Source organism: Rattus norvegicus, chromosome 8, assembly GCF_036323735.1.
Source record: "Rattus norvegicus strain BN/NHsdMcwi chromosome 8, GRCr8, whole genome shotgun sequence".
NCBI lineage: Eukaryota > Metazoa > Chordata > Mammalia > Rodentia > Muridae > Rattus > Rattus norvegicus.
The window spans coordinates 52,098,872-52,112,366 of NC_086026.1; the positions used below are offsets into that span (position 1 = coordinate 52,098,872).

A 13,495-nucleotide genomic window follows, 5' to 3' on the forward strand; every position below is an offset into this window, starting at 1 on the left:
CACTCTTCCCATCATACCTTGCAGCTTTCCCTGCACACGTTCCTAAGGGGTGTGTCTGTGTGTGTATGTGTGTGTGTGTGTGCATGTTTGTGTGTTTCTGTGTGTATCCATGTCTGTGTGTGCTTGTGTGTGTGCATATATGTGTATGTGTGTGTATATGTGTGTATGTATACCTACCAATATGTGTATATGTGTGTGCCTTTGTGTATGTCAATATCTGTGTGTCTGTGGGTGTGTCTTTATCTGTGTGTGTCTCTGTGTGTGTACTTGTGTCTCTGTGCCTCTGTGTGTGTCTCTATGCCTGTGTCTGTGTCTCTTTGTGTATCTGTTTCTATGTTTCTGTGTCTGTGTGTGTCTCTGTGTGTTTGCATGTACGGTGTCTTGTGAGTCTGTCTCTGTGTCTGTGTATGTGTCTGTATATGTGTTTGTATCTGTGTGAGTGTCTCTGTATATCTCTGTATATCAGTGCTGTGTCTGTATCTGTGTTTCAGCATCTGTGTGTGTCTCTGTATGTCTCTGTGTGTGTCTGTATCTGTGTTTCTGTGTGTGTGTGTGTGTATGAGAGTATATGTGTGTATCTGTGTCTGTGTCCTACATAGGTCTGTATCTGTGTCTTTCTCTGTGTATGTGTCTACATGTGCCTGTGTGCATGTCTGTGTGTGTATGTATGTGTGTGTCTGTGTGTGTCTGTATGTATTATGTGTCTGTCAGTCTGTGTATGCCTGTGTGTATCTGTGTGCATGTATTATGTATGTATGTATGTATGTATGTATGTATGTATGTATATGTCTCTGTGTGTCTCTGTGTGTATATATATCTGTATGTGGATATATGTCCATGTGTGTATGCCTGTGTGTATCCATGTATCTGTTTGTGTGTATGTATATCTATGTGTATATCTGAGTGTATCTGTGTGTCTGTATGTATCTCTGTGTGTCTGTATGTGTGTGCATGTGTGTGTCTGTGTGTCTGTCTGTGTGTCTGTCTGTGTGTATGTTGGTGTGTCTATGTGTTTGTCTGTGTGTCTCCTCCCCTCTGCACATCCCTAGAATCAGGCCCTCCTCTGTGAGCCAGCATCCTGCACTGCATCCTGCCTTGACTCCGAGGCAGCACTTTCCTCTCTGGCTGATGCTGCTGTAAGTCTCCAGCTGGGATCACTATGAGCCTCTTAAGAGCAGGGACTGTCCCCAGCATTCTGTGGTGTCCCCAGAGTCTCCACATAAACAGTGGATGCGTGGTGCCTATTTGTTCAATGAGCATCAGGCCTCAAATGGCCCCCTACTGCAGGAAGGCAGAGGAGAATCCAGGAGGGAACAGAGGAGTAAAGGAAACTCCAATGATAACAAACGAGGCCCGGAATCTGTCCTTTAATTCTTGATGTAGTCGGTATTTTTTCTCCCCGCTGTGACAAAATACTTGCTAGAAGTAGCTTAAAAGGAGAATTTGTTTTAGCTCATAGATCGAGAGGGGAAGTCATGGCAGAGTTCAGAGTGGGCTGGAGCGTGTTGCTGGGATTCCCCATATCCCAGAAGAGAGGAAGCAGAGAACACAGGTTAAAAGGAGGGCCAGGCTGAAACCCGTGAGCCCCATTCCCCAGCGACCCACTTCTCCCAGCTAATTTCTACCTCTTAAAGGTTCTACAAGCTCCCCAAACAGCAGCACCACCCAGGTACCAAATGCTCAAACACAGGAGCCAATGGGAAACATTTGGCATGCAGATCACAGCACTGAGCGTTGGTGCAGAGACAGATTAAAGCAGAGTCAGTCTCAAGGGAAGCCTGGTACTCTTACTTATTATTACGCTGTTGGTTCTTCAGTGACTGACTGTCTCCACACTGGCGTGCAAGCATACCTAAGCTAGGATTGTGTGTGTGTGCCAAGTAGACTCTGGGGTAGGCCTGCTTTAAGAAGCTTCATGTAGTTTTAACAGGAGAGGAGGTTCCTGATTTGGGGGGTCGGGGGTTGAGGGGAGTATGGTGCTTTAAACGCTAGGACCCTGGCTTCTCTGACCCTAAATTATTCAAACATTTTAATCCAGCTGCTAGCTTTTTAAGACTAGATCCTTGGGGCTGGTTAAGAGCACTGACTGCTCTTCCAGACGTCCTGAGTTCAATTCCCAGCAACCACATGGTGGCTCACAACCATCTGTAATGGGATCTGATCTCCTCTCGTGGTATGTCTGAAGACAGTGACAGTGTACCCACATACTTGAAATAAATAAATAAGTCTTTTTAAAAAAAAAAGACTAGATCCTTATGCATGTTGGTGCAAGGCCAACACCTCAATCCTTTGTAGTTTTTACAGAAGAACTGAAAGTCCTAGTTTTCTGCTCTCCCAAGGAAACAGTTGTATGGAGAGGGAGTGAGAGGCCTGCAGCCCTGGCTCTGGGTGACCTTGAGCTTACACTCAGTCTCCTTGGATGTAGCCTTCTGATCTGTAACAGAGCTTGTTTGGTGGACGTACTCTCCCAACACTTGGTGAGGGGCTGCAAACCACTGAGCCTTCCGTTCATGCTACAGGTGGTCCTTTCCATTCCTATAAGGCCTGGCGGGTTATCTCTCACCACTGGGCCCAGGGTTGAGGGCTTCCCAGACCTTAGGAATCATTGTTCTGGGAAGTGGTCTCTAGGTTCAGGCAGACTTTGGAGCCAGGCACAACAAAAGTTACACCTGCATGAACTGCGTGTAGTTCCGTCATCAAATGAAACACACAGGATTAATCCGACACCTGCTTAGCTGTCTGCATGATAATCACCATGACGGGTGCTAGATGGCATGAATGGAAAGCATTTGATGTGAATGGCTGTGTTTAGTATTGCTTTAAGGCAGTAGGACTGGATTTTCCCAGTTTCTTCCTTTTTGACAGTTCATTTACCCATTTGACACTATTTACGGAGTCTGTAAAGTATTCCAGGCATTGTTCTTGAACTTGGGATATGGTTGAACTTGGAAGGTCAAAAGGCCAGATGCAGACCAATGCAGCATTATTGGGAGTACTGTTCTGGACATCCTGGGTGGCCATGTCAATCACAAAAGCAGAGGGTGGGCCTCATTCAAACAGGTTGGTGCTGGTCCCTGACCTTCAGAAATAGACTCTGTTAAAGCCAAAACCATCAGAGCTCCCATTTCTATTCATTCATTGAAAACCCAGGAAAAGCAATGCCTACCTCCGGGACAACAAGAACCAGAAAAGCAGGGAACAACTCGGACTTTTCCACCTGTGTCCCTAGTACCTGGCACAGACTGGCACATAGTAGGTACTCACACGGTATCTGTTGAAATAATGAAAGAAAAAAGAATGAATTTAGAAGTGGTATAAGCTGCTTAGGTAGGTAACATGTTGGATAGGAGTTCACAATCTAAGTATAATTTTGCCCCAACCGAAGCTCCCCATCTTGGCCCTTTACTGTCTTTTGCCTAGCTCAAAGGTGCCATTCACAGAACTGCTCTGTGACAGCCTCTTTCTCCCAAGACTAGGGGAGCACTGTGGTGGGACCTGACACTCTGCCTCTCTGTTTCTGCTTCCCCATGCACCTGCCCAATATGACCTCCTAACCCCAACCAGCTGGCCTCCCTACAGGCTATTCAGTTTCCCCAAGTTAGGAGAGGTATTCCTTGAACATGCCTCAAATTGAATCATCTCTGATCCCCCAATTCTATGTCTCTATTTTGAGCATAAAACCTACCCTGTGGTGCTTTCTCCCTCTCATTCACAGCAGCTCCTCCAGCACCTTGGACAGCGCTCACAAGAGGCAACCACAAATAGATAAATTGCATGAACCTGACATAGTTGTTTCCCCTGACACTTATAATGTCATGGAGGGCAGGGAACATCTCTTCCAGGCGTATATCTACCCAACACACATGCAATGGGGCCTGTTCTGCACAGGAGCTCAATAAACAATTACTGATTCACACTAGTGGCCAGTTGATGGAGTGGACAAACATAGCCTGAAGACAGCCCACCACAGTCCTGTGTGGCTATGCATGCTGTCTGGAGACCCAGCCCTCCTGCACTGAAGGGCAACTCTTCTCATTCAGCGTTCCCTGCACTATCCTCTCCTGTCCTCGTGGGACTACCACATCATTAATCGTGATTTTTCTGGGTGGGACAGAGAGGGGGCTGACAGCCAGCAGACAATGTTTGGTGGCAAAAAGGACAGAGAAAATCAGAGGGGCAGTCAGATTAATTACAGGTTTTCTCTCAGCTGTGGGCAACAAGATCTTGATTACTTCTCCTGCCGCTCCAGGCTCCTCAAGACAAATGGTTGTTTGCTTCCCTGCTGTTCTTTCATTCCCCCTGGCTGGGAGAAAGAGCAAGCAGCAGGCAGCTGCTCAGATAGAGGGTCTAGGGTGGTGGCAAGCCACCACAGGGGAACAAGCCATCTCCTCTCCCAGACTCCATGGCCACTTGAGGGAGAATTTAATGTTGTCTCCTAACACAGTTGAGGAGCACTTTGTAAATACCTCATCTCTTTAGCAACAGGTAAGATGGCGGCAGGATGCAATACTGCCTGGAGAGGCAGGGCCTGGACACACAAGCTCTGTAAGTCAACTCTTGGAGCATCAGTTTCCAGTTGCAAAATGAAGGAGTCAGGCTAAATGTTCTCAAACGATCTTTTAAGCTCTGAAATCCTGAGGAATTCCATGATTACACAGCATTTATTGATTATTTATGGGTGTTTACTATGTACAAAAACCCCATTTTCAATTCATTTGGTCCTCAGAAGACCTCTGTGGGGCAGACACACTCATTCATTCTCCCCACTGGCAGACACGAAGCCAGAGAACAAAAATATCGAGTGGCTTGCCAAAGTCGTGCGACCAGCAAAGGCAGATACAGGGTCATCATATCCAGGACCCTATTTTTACTCACTACTCTTTCCTCCCATCTTCTTTGTGTGTCCTAGGACCTAGCATGCAGTAGGTACTTGAGGACAGGTGGGAAGATGGTGACGTTATACAATGATGTTGGAGAACAAGGTATGGTATATGTCTCAAGTCATCTGCACACCTTGCTGAGTTAGGAAGCACGAGTCTGAGGATACCCTCTGAAAAAAAACTTCAGCCCCTATCTCCTCAACCATTAATGTTCCCCCATATAAAGCTGTTCCTGATCATCTATAATGAGTTATAAGGTAGCAGATTTGTAATGAGTTATAAGATAGCAGAGTCGACAGGGAGTGTTGGACATTGGCAGCAGGAGCTGAGCCTGGTCTAATTTATCATTAGGGACAGAATGGAGGGTTGATGGCTGGACAGATTGCCCAACCCAAGCCTGACTTTGAGAGTATCCCATGCTCATCATAACTACAGATACCTGGTAGCCAACAGACCACAAAGCAAGGGACACCCATCCAGAATTCTCAAGGACTATTAAACAAAAAGTATTGGATCCAACCCTCCCACACATACACACCCAAACCATTCCCAAATAGATTTCAGACTGAGGCTTCTAACACACCTTTAAACAAGCCTTCCTCACTAGAGGCCAGAGCACATGCTTGCTTTCCTACCCCAGCTGCTGCTGTGTGTCCTGACACTGACTGTTTGATTTCCCTGGGCTTTGTTTCCAGAGACATAAGACCACAGAAGACTATACCCCTCACTGGAAAGGCAGGTGCCTGGGTCATAGACATAATGCATTCAGTAAGCATGGTCTTCCTTTCTTCATCTCTCTAGACCCATTCAGCCTTTCTGTTCAGCCTGCTTCCACATATCCTGACAAGACTTTCTCCAAGGCCTGCTTACTGGAATGACTCGAGCATCTTCACCTCCACAATGTAGCTCCAAGTCAACCTTGCTCCAGAAGCTCTTCCTTCAGTCACAGAATCTCTCTCTGCAATACCAGACACCCTCCATGTGGCCCCAGAAGCTCTCTCCTCAGCAATCAGTCCCCCTACCCCACTCAACCTCAGCCAGACCAGGAAAACTATCAGCACACTACAGCTGAAGACCTCTGTGGTTTTGGGCTTGTCATTTAACCTCTGAGGGTCCCCCTTTCCTCTTTCCTCTTCCATGACAAGAGCAAACTGCACTCACACTACCTACCATTCGGGGTTACTAGGATGACCAAATGTTGTAATGCATGAAGAATTGCTTTGCAGATGAAGAAAGTACTTTGGGAGCAAACTGGTGCAGATGGTTTCCATGCCTGGGCTGACCAAAGCACCTGACTCCCTGGCGAGGATCTGCTTCATCCTTTGTCCCTCTTTGAATAGTTAAATCAAGTGACTATACCCTGCAGGCAGTTCTCCAAGCCCTGGCATAGAGTCCATGCCTTAACATGTATGATGTTAAGTGACGTGAACCTGACATTCTGGAAGCACAGGCCTTCATTACAGACAGTGAAGGGGAAACATAGGATGTTTTAGCTCAAGGGGCACAGCCTTCTGCCTACAGACTGCATGTGGCCAAGGATAGCTATGAATGGGACACAACACAAAACTGGAAACTTACTTGAGGCATTGGATTTCTTTGTGATTATTGTTAATATTTATAATTTGGCTTGCATGGTTCTTGAGTGTGAACTTTTGCGGATGATAGTGTCATTGCTAAAGTGGTGGCTCTCAACCTTCCTGATGCTGCGACTCTTTACTACGGCTCCTCAGGTTGTGGTGACCCCCAACCAGAAAATTATTTCATTGCTATTTCATAACTATAATTTGCTACTGTTATGAATCATAATGTAAATATCTGACATGCAAGATACCTGATCCTTGACTCCCGTGAAAGGAGTAATTTGACTTTCAAAGAGGTCTGCTGCTCTAAAAGGCCACAAGAAAAAGAAACATCTGGCTGGGGATAGTAGCATGAGATAGCCTATTAGGATTAAGTTAAAGACAGGAGGCGATGGGCAAGGAGTAGATCAGCTCAGAGAAAACAGCACATGAGGTCCCTAGTGGGACATGAGCCTTGCTTTTAGAAATGGCTCTGTCCACTGCAATAGACAAGCCCAGAGATTCCTCGATGTGAATCTTCTGTGATAATCAATGTCCTCATTAGGATCAAGCTCCCTGATTTCCCAGGCCTAGGATAAGCCATGTGACCTAAAGCCAATGTCTCCTGTGAGCCTCACACTGGACCTATCACCCTTCAGATAAGATTTGTAGGGCTCAGCCTCCTCATCTCCTGCCTCTGAGTAGGTGGTTGGCCATAATAAGATGGGGAGCCAACTGTCAGCTGCAGGCACACAGAGGACCACAAAGTCTGATAGGAAGAGTGAGATTGGCTTGGAGTGTAGGAAACATCACTGGCTGCTCTGAGGGAGATGAGCTCCTTGGAGAGATTACGTGTGTCACGGTTTTGAAAGAAAGCAGTTCAGTGCTCAAGTATGGGTAACATTCAGAGCCCTTGCAGAGGAGTTGTCTGCAGAGGGAGAACCATGAGGGAAGAGATGCGGGAGAGCGGATCTTAGGGCAGGGTCTAATGCCTTCTGTAAAAGGGTGTCCTCTCTCCTCTGTTGGAATCTCGCTGATATGTTGGAGGTGGAGGGGACCTGCTCTGTAGACTCTTAGATGAGCATTTGGAGAGTCTGAAAGAAGCGAGGATGCTCAACCTAGAAAGAGGTGGGATGCAGTGATATCCTGCGTCATAGCGGACAATCAAAGTGTCTCCCTGGGAAGCCAGAAGTTTATCTGAGACTCATAGAGGATGACACCCAGGGTCAAGGCCAGAGGTTGCTGATCTAATACGATAAGGAAGAAGTCCCAAGACCTAGAGCTTCTTGGACACCCTCAGCCTGGCTGTGTTACCCCAAGTGAACACCTCCAGTACATTGCTCCTGTCTGTAACCACATACATAAGCAATCCTGATGTCTTAGATGTCAGTTTCAGAAAGCAGGACTCTACCAGCTTTGTCTTAAATCCTAGACAGCACAGACAAAGATTCAGCCATCTGGGCAAACATTCCTGGATCAGCCCCTCAGCTCTCCCAGCAGTTAGAAAACCTTAAAAACTAAATAAAGGTCCAGAGGCTGGGTGTGGGTTCAGTTGATAGAGAACTTTCCCAGCATGCACAAGGCCCTGAGTTCTATCCTCAGCACCATTTAAAATGGAGTAGTGGCATATGTCTATGATCCCAGCATTTTGAAAGGAGAACCAGGAGAGTCAGAAGTGTCATCTTTGGGTACATAATGGGTATGAGGCCAGCCTGAGCCACGTGCAAGTCTATAACGACAGCAGAGAAAGTTTCTATGATAAGAGTTCACACAAAGTAATGGACATCCTCTTCAAAATAATGACTCACTTATTCTACAGGCCAACAATAAGGAATCATTTAGAAGCTTGCAAGGCTGGCACGACCTACCCCTTTCCTCTGATTGTCATCCACTTAGGGCAGAGCCTAGCACCGGTTCTTCGAGGAGGCTGAGGGTACAAAGTGACTCTGGCCAACTACCCCTGGAAGAGGACTGAGGACCTACGCCAGTTGTAGGAGGGAGGGCTTTAGGCTTTATTCTACAGGGTTCTGTTTGCATTTTAATAGAAAAAGGTCGGTTTGCTCTTTTGAGCAAAAAGCTTAATCAATAATTTAAATAATTTAAAAGGCAAAGTGTCATGAGTCTCTCCTTGGCTGGCTCTAAGGCTAGCAAGCACTCTGTACCCCTGAGCCTGAGTCCCTGTTCAGGAGAGGGAAGCTGATCACATCTGAACTCATCAGGATCAAGTGCTCAGGGATGCCGGGCCTGCCTAGGACTCTCCTACCCTCTCTGGAACATTCCTTCCTGGTATAGGTGTTCTGGATACCCAAAGGGAAGTGGAGTTGCTACTCAGGGCTGAGTCTCCTCCTTCTAGGCATCCTTTCCTCACCATGGCTACCAACCACCTCAGTCAATTTGCAGTGAGACTCTAGCTTCTTTCTGTTCTCAGCTAGCTAGATCCCAGGCTCTCCACGCAAGGAGAGCAGTCTCGTGGAAGAAGCCACTGACTGAGTCATCATATTCAGCCATGTTTTTCAGGGTACAGAGGGCATCGTCTCCAGGAGCTACTCTACAGAAACCCTTGGCCACAGGCCACAGAAGAAATCACATCAGGTTCCTGTCACTTTTGCTTGGTGTTGGCCTGAGACAGCAAGCCTCTCTGTAGGCTGAGTGTCCAGGAGCTAACAATCCTTACCCATCCTAATCTAGTCTCAACAACCTAAGCTAAGCATTCAGTATCCTCCCCAACACACATTATCATCACAGGAGCTGTAGTGACAGAGCACACACCCTAAGAACCCATCTCTGGCTGCTAGAAGCAGGAGGAAAGATCAAGGATGCTGTTTCACACCCAGAAGGCACTGCCATGTTGGAGAAGCTTAGCAGCTCCAGGGCAATGCACCAGCAATCATGCATGTCTGTCCCACCGTGCTTCCTGCTAGTAGGCATTAGAGTGGTAGAATGCACTGGCTTCCTCAAGGAACTCCAGAGAAAACCCAGTGACCTTATTTGATGATGAAAGGACATGGGAACTCAGGAAACAGCACATCAAAGCTGCAGCTTTCTCGTTCATGTAGATTTTGCCACTAAGCAGGGACCAGGGCTAGAAGATAGAGACAGAAAGGCATCCTGTGCCATTGCTGCTGGAGTAGGAGTCTTAGAAGATGCAGGCTATGGTCCAGGCCTCCTGCTGGCACACTGAAGGAAGTAAGGGGCAACCACAAAGCAATAACCGTAATGGTTAACTTTGAGTGACAGCTTGATTGGATTTAGAAATACCTAGTGTATTAACAGGATAGACCTTTGGTTTGGTTATGTCAGGGAAAACTTTCCCAGAGAGGAGTAACTGAGGGGTGAAGATGCTCTCTGACTGTGAACAGAACCACTCCGTGGCCTGAGCACCCAGAATGAAAACAAAGGAGTGGGGGTGGGGGAGAGAAAGTGAGCCGAGAGCCAGCCTTTTCCTTTCTCTGCTTCCTGATCTACACTCACGCAAGCAAGCAGCAAGCAAGCAGCCTCATGCTCCTGCTGCCACGGCTGTGAACCTTGTGCACTACCAGTCATAAGCTTCCCAGTCATAAGCCTCCCTTAACTTGCTTCTCATCAGATATTTGGCCACAGCAATGGGCAAAGTATCAATATAGAATCCAAGCCAACCTGCCCGACACTCGCTGCATGTGAAGTGTCTCCAAAGATGTGTGTCTATGATTCTAAGAGAGTTGAGGTTCTCCAAGGCCTCAAAGGACAAGGTTAAGAGAGTTGGACTTGCTCCTCTGGGTAATAAAGAGCCTTTGTGGGTTTGGGGATAGGTGTGGTGTGGAGGAAAGCAGCAATAATGGGGTTCCTGGGTGGTGTGGGGTGCATGGAGAAGAAGGGGGCTACAGAAGGGCAAACAGCAATTTGAGAGAGGAATGGGAGCAGGAGAAACCCTGAGGGAAACTGATGGGATCCAACCCCGAGTCAGGGTACAGGGAATGTTCCCAGAAACTACAAAACAGTTTCTGAGCATCCAGGCACTGAGGGAAAACACACATTCTGTGAATTTCCAAGGGGACAGAGCCCCAGGCAGCTCCAGAGCCAGCCTCCAAAAGACACGGGACATCAAACATGCTGATGGGTCTGGCTTGTGCCCAGCCCTAAACCTGGAGCTTTACCGCTGGGTGACTTTGAGGGAAGGGGATCTGACCTTGCAGTCAGAAGGTCAAGCTCAAAGCTGTGCACTTGTTCTCTGTGGGAACAAAAGTTCTCTGCATTTTCCTGTGAAACGAATCTACCATAGTCTACTGCACAGCATCACTCCGGCATCAGCGAAGGTGCTGCACTTGAGAAGCATGGTGGTCGTTTGCCATTGAGCTAAGAAAGGCTTTTCCTAAATGTTATTTCTGTGGTGAGTTCTAGCACCCCTTCCTCCAGACACCTCAACATTCCACTCCTATGTCCAATTCTCTACCTCTCTTAGATTCGTGGCATGGATTCTTCTTTGGGTTTGTTTTCTAGAAAACACTTAGGATAATGTTTCCACCTAGTTGGAGTTCTGTAAATGTATGATTGATTGATGATCAATTGATTGATTTGATGGTTGATAAAAGTCAACCTCTAGCAAGATTTAGGAGTCTAGGGAGACGGTTCAGTGGATAAAACACTTCTCTTCCAAATATAAAGTCCTGAGTCAGAACCCCAAGAAGCCACGTGAAACTAGATGTAGTAGGACATGGTTACAACCCAGAGTGCCTATGGTGAAATAGGAGGCAGAGAAAGAAGAACCCCAAGACCTTAAGAGCCAACTAGCCTGCCATATACAGTGAGGATAAACAACAAGAGTCCCTGCCTTTTGTTTGTTTGATTGGTTAATTTGTTTGTTTCTTTATGGGTTGGTTGGTTGGTGGGTTGGTTGGTTGGTTGGTGGGTTGGTTGGTTGGTTGATTAGGTTGGGTTGGTTTTTTGAGACAGTGTTTCTATGTATAATCCTGGCTGTCCTGGAACTCACCATAGATTAGGTTGGCCTTGAACTCAGAGACCCACCAGCCTCTGCCTCCCGAGTACTGAAATTAAAAATGTGTACCACCGCGCCCAACAAGAGCCCCTGTCTTAAGCAAGATAGAAATCGAGGATTGACCCCCAAGGTCGACCTCTGCATATGCACATGCCAAGTGTCTACTCACCACCACACTCAGACACATGAGCACACACACATGCACACATGCAGGCATGCATACACAAAGAGTTTTTTAAAAGAGGATTTTTAACCCTTTCATCTTCACCCTACTCGGTGGTTCATCTCCACAGTAATGCTAGCAAACAGGAACATGGAGGCTAGCCGGAGAGTCGCCCATCGCCGCCCCATTCACTGAACGTTCTCTGTGGAGTCTCAGCACGAGGTGATGTGACCAGCCCAGGCTCCACTGCTCACACATGTGTCCCCAGGTGAGCAAGCAACCTCTCCAGACCTCAGTTTCTCCATCTGTAACGTCGGCCATCTGTAAGTTGCTTTCAGAGTCTTGCTGCGGGTCTTGTTGTGCCCGAAAGCAGCAAGTGCTCAAAGCTTGACAGCTGTTCCTGTTATTGGTGCTGGGACTGTCCAGGGCCAAATCGCCACGGTCAGAGGGAAGTATTTGGTACAAATTTTCCATCAGAGCAGATGATTGTGAGCACCCAGCGACAAGCATTGGATAAGGCTTCTCATTGCTTTAAACTGCAGAAGCAGTTGGACCCCCAAAGCCATCTTAATGTCCCCGTTATCAAATGACATCTGGGGTTAGGGGCACGGAATGGATCAGCCGCCCTTATGGTGCCAACCCAGCGTTAATGGTCCAAGTGAATTACAAACAAGGCCCACCTGCTGTGCTCAGCAACAAAACCCGGCAGGAGGGTAATTGCCCAGAACCAGAGCACAGGGGGACACAGTGAGCATGAAATGCATTAACCACTGGAAGGACAACTTCCCAACATTTTCCTTTTTCCACGAGACCCAAGGAGAAGCCAGCAGGCAAGAGAATGCAGGCACCAGATGGGAACTTTCCAGAATTACAGAAGAAAGGTACTTCTAGACTACCACAGCTGGCCTTCCAGTCTAACTCAGAGCCTCCAAACACCCAGGCCAGCTGTATACAGCCTGATGGTCCCAATATTAACTTGGGCACCATCTTAGTTACTTTCCTGTTGCCACGTGAAACACTATAACCAAGGTAAGTAAAAGGAAGCACTCAATTTGGATTCGTGGCTGCAGAGGGTTGGGGTCCATAACCATCGTGGCAAGAGAGTGTGGAGCTTACATCTGATCCAAAAGCATGATGCAAAGAGATGGAGAGATGGAGAGATGTAGATAGATAGATAGATGATGGGTGGATAGATGGATGGATAGATTATAGATAGATAGATAGATAGATAGATAGATAGATAGATAGATAGATAGATGATGGATGGATGACGGATGGATAGATGAATGGATGGATAGATTATAGATAGATAGATAGATAGATAGATAGATAGATAGATAGATAGTCAGACAGACAGATAGTCAGACAGACAGACAGACAGACAGAGAAGTGAGAATAGTACTTGAGCTTTTGGAACCTCAAATCCTATCCCCAGTGACACACCTCATCTAACAAGGCTACCTACACCTCCTAATCCTTTCCAAATAGTTTCCTCAACTAGGAACTGAACATTCAAATTTATGATTGTATGGGGGCCATTCTCATTCAAAACACCACAAGCACCAAATATATTCAACACTAAGTCTCAGCTGGGACCTTTCTGAATTGGCAGGCAGCCCCCTTTATGTTAAGCTACCTGACATGAGGGTCTGAAGGCACTTATGGCCCCTGAGGGATAGGTAGGTATAAAATCCATCCATTTCTTCATGCATACACTCACCATGCATTTTTAGGAAGAAATCTAATCAACTTTCCTCCAAGGACTAAGAGACAGAAACTCCAGGTAGGTAAGTAATTTCCATAGAATAGCAAATGCAGACCCTGGAGCAGACCTGGCCGCTCTTTCCACAGGACTGAACTGGCCTTGTGGACAAATTTTAGGGCATTTAGTTCAATCACCAACAACATTGTGGGTACCATC

At 46.9% G+C, this 13,495-nt stretch overlaps 1 protein-coding gene across 6 annotated transcripts in view; it reads right to left on the bottom strand.

Moving 5' to 3' along the window:
• Grik4 (glutamate ionotropic receptor kainate type subunit 4) overlaps positions 1 to 13,495 on the bottom strand; it is a 426,707-nt gene that overhangs the window by 296,827 nt on the left and 116,385 nt on the right. For 3 of the 6 annotated variants that reach the window (XM_039080793.2, XM_063264892.1, XM_017595454.3), the window contains exon 2: positions 3,167 to 3,271. The exons of 2 other annotated variants lie outside the window; for them this stretch is intronic. The gene's annotated coding sequence lies outside the window, so the exon portion shown is untranslated. Of the gene's footprint in view, positions 1 to 3,166; positions 3,272 to 13,495 lie in introns of those variants that run through there. One more of the 6 variants, NM_012572.2, reaches the window with a different exon arrangement.